The 7798-nt window shown below is 50.8% G+C and overlaps 1 pseudogene; it reads right to left on the minus strand.

Moving 5' to 3' along the window:
* Nucleotides 1-7748, minus strand: part of LOC103744715 — an 8374-nt pseudogene extending 626 nt beyond the window's left edge.
* Nucleotides 7749-7798: the final 50 nt, after the last annotated feature.

A 7798-nucleotide genomic window follows, 5' to 3' on the forward strand; every position in this document is an offset into this window, starting at 1 on the left:
ATCCACCTGTCTTTGCCTCCTGAGTGCTGGGATTAAAGGTGTGCACCACCACGCCTGGCATAAATGAATCTTTTAAACTAAAAAAGAAACAAATATCAGGCATAAACTCTATATAGAAAGTTTAACTTTGAACTCCTGACCTTCCTGACTCCACCTCAGGCCTGCTGGAATGAGAGGCATGCACCACCGCACCCAGCTTGCTGCATAGTTCTGTTGATTTGCCTGCTCCCTCACTTTTGGAAAGCCTGCTTATCTTTGAAGATCCAGCCTAATTGTCACCACTTCTGCGAAGCCACCTGCACCCAGCCCCAGAGTCCAGGCCAATATCCCCAGTGTCCCCACTCTGCCTTAAACTGTTTTCACCCAAATCAGTCAGGTGTACTCGCTCTTCACTCTGGTCTGTGGGCTTCCAGAAGAGACGGGCTATCTTATCTTAGAGAATGACTCCTGGAGAAGACTCAAGAAATGCCTACAGACTGTTGTAAAACTGTGTGTGTGTGTGTGTGTGTGTGTGTGTGTGTGTGTGTGTGTGTTTGTGTTCACATGTGTGCACACATGCACCTTAACCCACTGAGCCATCTCTGACTGTTCACTCTGTCTCTCCCTCCCTTTCTTTCTTGTATGTGTATGTGGGGGGGGGTACAGTGTGTGTGCAGGTGCTTGTGCGTACGGATGTGTATGAGTGTGGAGGTCAGAGGATAACTTCAGGTTCCACTTTTTGTTGAAGATAGGGTCTTGGCCTGAAACTTAGCCAAGTAGACCAGGCTTGGCAGCAAGTGCCTTTGCACGCTGAGCCATCTCATTGGCTCTTAGAGCTTCATTTTTCTGCCCCCATCCAACCATTGCTGGGATTACAAGCCCAGGCATCTGGGTTCTGGGAATAAAAGTAGGGCAAGCACTTTATCTACTGAGCTATCTCCCCACAGGGTCTCATGTGTCTGAGACTGGCTAGGAATTCAATAAGTAGCCAGGGGTGACTTTAAACTCCTTATTGCTCTTGCCTCCACTTCCTGAGTACTAAGATTACAGGCACACCCACCTCTTCCAAATTTTTTTAAATTTAATTAATTGGGGGGGGTCTTTTTGAGACTGGGTCTCCCTGTGGCCCCAGCTAGCCTGGACCTATGTAGACCAGGCTGCCCTCGAACTCACAGAGCTCCGCCTGCCTCTGCCTCCAGAGTGCTGGGACTAAAGGCGTGCAGCTCAATAAACATTTTTTTAAAATGTTGGGCAAGGTGGAAAATGCTTGTGATCTCAACCCTGGGAAAGTGAAGATAGGAGAATCCCTGGGGTGTACTGACCAGTCAGTCCACCTGAACGGGTGCACTCCAGGTTCAGTGACAGACTATGCCTCAACAAGTAAGATAAACAGAAATTGGGGAAGATGCTCAAAGTTGGGCTGCAGCCTCCACACACAGGTACACACATGTGTGCACACACCAAGAAAGGAAAGAAAAAGAGGAAGTGCCTCGTAAATGGCTGGACAGATGAGAGGAGGGGGTTCAAGTACATACAGTCTCTTTCACTCATGTTTATATTTTTTGGTGCTCAGGATCAAACCCAGTGCCTCACACAGCCTACGTAGTCACTCTGCAACTGAGCTATAGCCTCAGTCCCTCATGTGTCCTTTTGAGACCTGGAGCATACTACCAACCACACAGATGCTGAAGAGGCAGAAAGTAGACAGAAAGAAGACGCACAGGGCAAGAAGGGTTATAGGCAAGAGGACAGAGGTTGCTCTCTTGAGTAAACTGGGCCCTAAGACAGAGGTCTCACCTGAGTGTCCAGCTCCACGCTGTCCACAGGCTGTGTGTTTTTCACAGAAGCATCTGCAAGTCAATACAAGGGGGTCATCTCCTGTCCAGAGTACCTGGGATTGCTCCATCCCCCAGACCCTTGACCCGTCCCATATGGGAGCAGAGAACCAGGGAGTGTGATGATGACCCTAGATCTATAGTGTTGGGTTCAGTCCCACCAAATGCTCATATCACACCCTCCCCTCCACCCCTGTGATCCCTCCCCAGAGCCCTCTCTTACACAGGACTTCTTCTTGGATGGCTGTGGCTGGGTTGGAGCTGGGGAGAAAATGGGGTGTCAGTTGACAGTGAGGGGCATCGGGTAGGTGGGATTCTAGGTTGGTGGACATAAGATACCTCTTCTGAGGACCTCTGTCCCTGGGCACTGGCTCTGCAGCTCCTGCAGGAAGTTGCAAGTCCAACTCTCTTTGACCTACTTGAGAGGAAGGAGTCTCAGCCAAGAGTTGGGAAGCCCCTCCCCCAGGCACCATCAGGGAAGGAAGGGAACATTACACTTGGTACAAATGTTGCAGGAGATGTAAACGATCACAGAACACCTAACATTTGCTCAGGGACTGAGATCACCTGTTTCTGATCTGAGATTCTGCAGAAGTGTTTCTAAGCTGACATGCACCAGTCTGGCTGGTTTCCCTGCAGCTGATGACCTGAGCTTCTACTTGCATGGCACGCAGGGAGCCCACCACCTCCTGGGCCCAGGTCACTCATACTCTACTCACCTGTTTTCCTGTGTCTGTTCTGATGCCTTCGTCTGAGGAGGAGGAGGAGCAGGAGGAGGAGGAGGAGCAGCAGGAGGAAGACCACTGAGACAGCAATTGGAACCTTCTGGTAACTTTTCAGACCTGGAGCACAGGTGACATCATGAATGAGGGATGCTGCTTTCTTCAGCACCTACTGTGTGTTAGGAAAAGCTGGGTCTTTGATGACCCCGCAGTCATCTAACACATGATGCCCCCCTTCCATGCAGACAGATGTCGTGTCTCAGGTCACAGAGCTGGAAGTGGTAGAGCTGGGGTTGATCTAAGAGAATCTGGCCTCCAGCCTTGACCGATCTGTCAGAGCTGAGCCCCACAAGCTGTAGCAAAGTAGCCTGAATTCCTGCCATGGCCCTGTGCCCTGTCCCTGCATAATGTCAGCATCATCATGACAGGAGTCCAGACTGACTGCAGGTGTGGGTTCTGGTCCCCTTCCTATCTCCTGACAGAGGTAGCAGTCTGTACAGAATGGAACCTACCAATCTGGGCAAGGCCTCTTTCCTTTATACCTGGAGGAACTGAGGCCTAAATAGAGGAGAACTTTGTCTAAGTCAGCATCTCCAGAAGAGGCTGGAGCAACCCTATAACTAACTCTGCACCCCCTGGAACCTTCCTACCAACAAAGTCCTTGCTTAGTACTCTTAGGGCTTGACTCCATGGGGATACAGATTTGGTTTTCAGGGTCTAACAGGGTAGGATGGGAAGGTGAGGTTGCTGGGCTCCCTGTTCACTACCTTACCCTAGCAGCTCCTCCCCCAGGCTGAGCCTCAGCCTCTCTCTCTCTCTCTCTCTCTCTCTCTCTCTCTCTCTCTCTCTCTCTCTGCCTGGATGTCCCCTTCTGGGGCCCAAGCTTTAAGTCTCTTATCACCTGGGAAGCCTGCTACATTCCTAGCTTGACTTCTAGGTTGTGGCCACAAGCTGACTGACATAGGGAACAGGATTTAGTTGGACTGAGAGTGACAAGCTGGGGCAGAGCAGACTCCCTAGGTAGAGGACACTACCCTGCACCAGCTGTTGGGGTGGGCCCTGAGGGTAGAGGACTGGGGACCACAGAGGATCTCAGGAAAGAGGCAAAAGAAAAGTGAGATGTGGGAGGCTCTATTTCGTCTCACTGATGTATTTCTGCCATGCAGCCTCCCCAGGACTCGCCTGTTGCTGACCTGGAACCTTCTAGATTCCAGTGAAGGAGTTGGACTGTGAATTACTTGAAGAAGCACTGTTAGCCTCTCTGCATTTCTGAGTGGTGAATCCTCACCAGACTGACTGCCACTAGGATCCATTCACTCCCATCTCAACCAAGATCCCTCCTAGGTGGAGGATCCTGATTCACCTCCTTCAGCTCACAGATGTCAGGTCACCTCACCTGAGACTACAAGCTCCACAGTGTCACTGGGGTGTGACAACAGGTAGGGGGATGAGCTTCGAGCACCATAGCACCTGTAGGTGCCCCCGAGGGCCAAGGTCACAGCACTCATGGAGAATTCTGCCTTATACAGTTGATCTTCAAACGTTGATCTTTGATGCAGATGTGGATGGGCCATCCCCTCTTTGTACAGAAGGAAAGTGTCTATTGGGATCTGTGACTGACACAGCAGGGTCACGTTCTCTCCTGAGGACACTGTGGGGCCTGGACGCACTGAGAGGGAGGGTGTGACAGGGAGCTGTCCTAGAGAGAGGATGGATGGGTGAGAGGATTCCCATGTTTTCTCCGGCTGCCCTTCCCCCACTCTCCTGTCTCCCAGCCTGTTACTCTCTCTGAGACACCAAACATCATCATGAACATAGACTCCCTGGGTTCCCACAGCATGGACTGTACAGAATCTGGGTTCCTGAATTGACCGACTAGATTCCTCACCTGTGATTAGGATGTCCAGATGGTCACTGGGGGCAGAAAATTCAGAGAAGAGGTTTTGGACACCATAGCATCTATAGCGGCCCCCAGTGAAGACGCTCACAGGGCCCAGGAAGAAATGGGCCTGGTAGAGCCCAGTCTGGAGCTGATGTCCAGGGACACGTGTGAGATCGTTTTCCCCCTCTTTGGACAGAGCAAATGTGTCATAGCTGATGTTAGAGCGACACAGAAGTGTTAAGTTCTCTCCATGACTCAGGACAAGGCCTTGCTGGGTCAGCAGGGAGGGCTTCCTGGATAGTCCTGGAAGGAAGGTGGGTTGGAGGAGAAGAAGCTGGTTCTTGACATACTTGCTCCCTCATTCTCTACTAAAATTGTCACCACCTCTCCTCCTTGGAGCTCTGGCTCAGGACTAAAATGCTCTCCTCAGCTGCCCATCCCGCAACTTGGAACTCTCAGGGAGCAGAGCTGATGATAAAGCATTTCAGGTATCCAAAAATGACTGGGTAGATGATGAGACTTCCTCACCTGAGACATGTACTTCCAAGGGGTCACTGGACTCTGACCACACCTGTGGGGTACCTTTGTAATATCCATAACATCTGAAGATTTCTCTCTTTCTGGGTGTCTTAAGGACCACAGGGAACAGGGCCTGCAATTGGCCAGAGTTTATATACTGAACTTCCAGGGAGCTGGAAAACATCTGATCTTCCCTAGTCAGAATGAACCCATCATAGCTCTTCTGTGAGACACACTGGAGGGTCAAGTTCCCTCCTGAGGTCACTACAGGGCTTGGCAGGGCTGACAGGCTGGGTTTCCTGTGGTAGATGCCTAGGAGAGAGAGGACATCCTGCTAAATGAGATCACACTGCCCACATAGCCCCCCAGGGCAGGGTTGTGAGAAGAGGACACCACGGAGGGAGGACCTTTGTCCCAAGGACACAGGCTGGGCCTGGGAACACTGAGTGGTCTCTCACCTGTCACCACCAGCTCCAGGGTGTCACTTCATTCTGACCAGCCAGCAGGGCTGTAAGAGTAACAGTGATACTTCCCTGCATGTCCCTGGGTCATGGACGAGATGGAGAACTTAGCCTTGTTCCCAGAATTCAGTGGGGTTTGTCTTTTCCACGGTGCTGAGCTTCCCTCTTTATGCAGAATGTATATTCGAGTCTCCAGGGTCCCCTGACACCAGATGGTCACTGGACTCCCATAAGTAATCAAATTGCCTTGCTCAGCCATGATGGCGGGTTTGTGGAGGATTCCTGCAGAAAAGGAGATGAGAAGGAGGTGGTTCTGCTTGAACATGCAACAGCAAAACTCACACATGTAGCTGATGTGTGATTTGCAGAGACCAGTGGAGCCATGTGAAAACCTTTCCCTTTCCTGAATCTCACTATGTCCCAGCTTTAGTTTCTCTCTCTTCACTCCCACATTGCATGCTGCTTCCCTGGGCTCAGGACGCCTGGCTGCCCTCACCCAACACATATCAGGCCTCCTCTGTGAACCAGTGTCAGGTATAAAATCATTGAATTAACAGTCTGGGTCCACCTGACCTGAGATCAGGAGCTCCAGGATGTCACTGGATTCTGACCACACCTGGGGCTTGCTGCTGTAATAGCCATAGCATCTGAGACTCCACCTCATGCTGGAGGTCACAGGGATCACAGGGAACAGAGCCTGGAACTGCGTAGGGTAAATATACTGAACTGCGAGGGAGCTGGAGAACTTCTGATCATCTCTAGTCAGAATCAGCCCATCATATCTCTGCTGTGAGACACACTGGAGGGTCACATTCCCTCCTGAGGTTATCACTGGGCTGGACACAGCTGACAGGCGGGGTTTGCTGTGGTAGATGCCTAGGAGAAGAGGAGAAAACATGTTAACTGAGATCACACAATCCACATTGACCCCATGTCTGGGCTGAGAGATGACTCCTTGGAGAGAAGACATTTATCCTGGGTACAGAAGCGTGACACCCATGAGAACACTCTACCTGTCACCACCAGCTCCAGAGCGTCACTGCGTTTGGTCCAGCCATAAGTGCTGTAAGAATAACAGTAATATTTCCCAGCATTCTGTGTTGTCGTGGATAGGATGTTGAACTCAGCATTATTGTTGAGAAGCTTTGAGGCCTGTCTGTCCCAGGGTGCTGAGCTTCCTTCTTTATGCAGAACATGCAGCTGGGTCTCCAGGGTTCCTCCACACCAGATAGTCACAGGATTCCCCGAGGTAACCACAGGTACTGGCTGAGCCCAGATAGTGGGCTTGTGGAGGATCCCTACAAAGAAGATTAAGCAAGAGATAAGTTTGCGTGGAAGTGTCATGGAAGCTCACCTTGAAATAGCAATGAAGACTTGCTTTTTCATGGAATTCCAGGTATTTCTCTCACTGCCCAGCTTGCATTCTATATCATGGGTAAATTTGTCTCTCATGCCCTAACACATGGGGATTAAGAGCCTTGACTTTCCCCACCCATAACACACCACTCCATCCCCTTTTGACCTATGTCAGGTCCAGCATCATTTAAGGGGAAGACTAAGACATACCTGACACCAGGAGTTCCAGGTTGTCACTGGGTTCTGACCACATGTGAGGGTTGGTCAAGCCATAGCATTTGAATATCCACCTCTGCTTGTGGGTCACTGGACCCACAGAAAACTGAGCCTGGACTTGCCCAGTGTATATATTTTGTGAGACTGGAGAGATGGAGAAATTTTCATTTTCCTTCATTAGGACGAAGCTCTGATATCCATGATCTGACACACACTGGAGGGTCACATTCCCTCCTGAGGTCACCACATGGGTGGGCAGGGCTGCCAAGCTGGGTTTGCGATAGTATCCTAGGATAGGAAGGAGGACTGTAAAAGGGATTCATGTCTCACACATTCTCCCCAAGGGCTGGGCTGTGAGAAGACATTACCTAGAGAGTGCAGTCTTCCCTGGGGGCAGAGCCTGGAGCTGGTCACTCAGTGTCCTCTTACCTGTCACCACCATCTCCAGTGTGTCACTGGCCTCTGACACACCAGCAGGAGTCTGATAGTAACAGCGATACCCTCCTGCATGGTGCCATTCAAAGGATGGGATGATAACCTTAACTTTGTTCTCAGCTTCCAATGAAATCTGTCTGAGGCAAGAAACTGGACTTCCCTCTTTATACAGACAGTAATCCTGAGCACCAGGGGACCCTTCACACGAGATGTTCACCGGGGCATGGACAACGACCACAGACTTTGGTTCAACTGTGATTTTAGGCTTGGGTGGGATTCCTGCAAGGAAATCAGTGTCTGGCCCTCAAGAACCCCTCCTCGGATCTCAGCTCTGAGTCCAGTACCTGTCAGCCATCACAGCATCTGTCATCACCTGATGTTATCCATCTCCAC

Source organism: Nannospalax galili, unplaced genomic scaffold, assembly GCF_000622305.1.
Source record: "Nannospalax galili isolate Female #2095 unplaced genomic scaffold, S.galili_v1.0 scaffold1243, whole genome shotgun sequence".
Lineage (NCBI taxonomy): Eukaryota > Metazoa > Chordata > Mammalia > Rodentia > Spalacidae > Nannospalax > Nannospalax galili.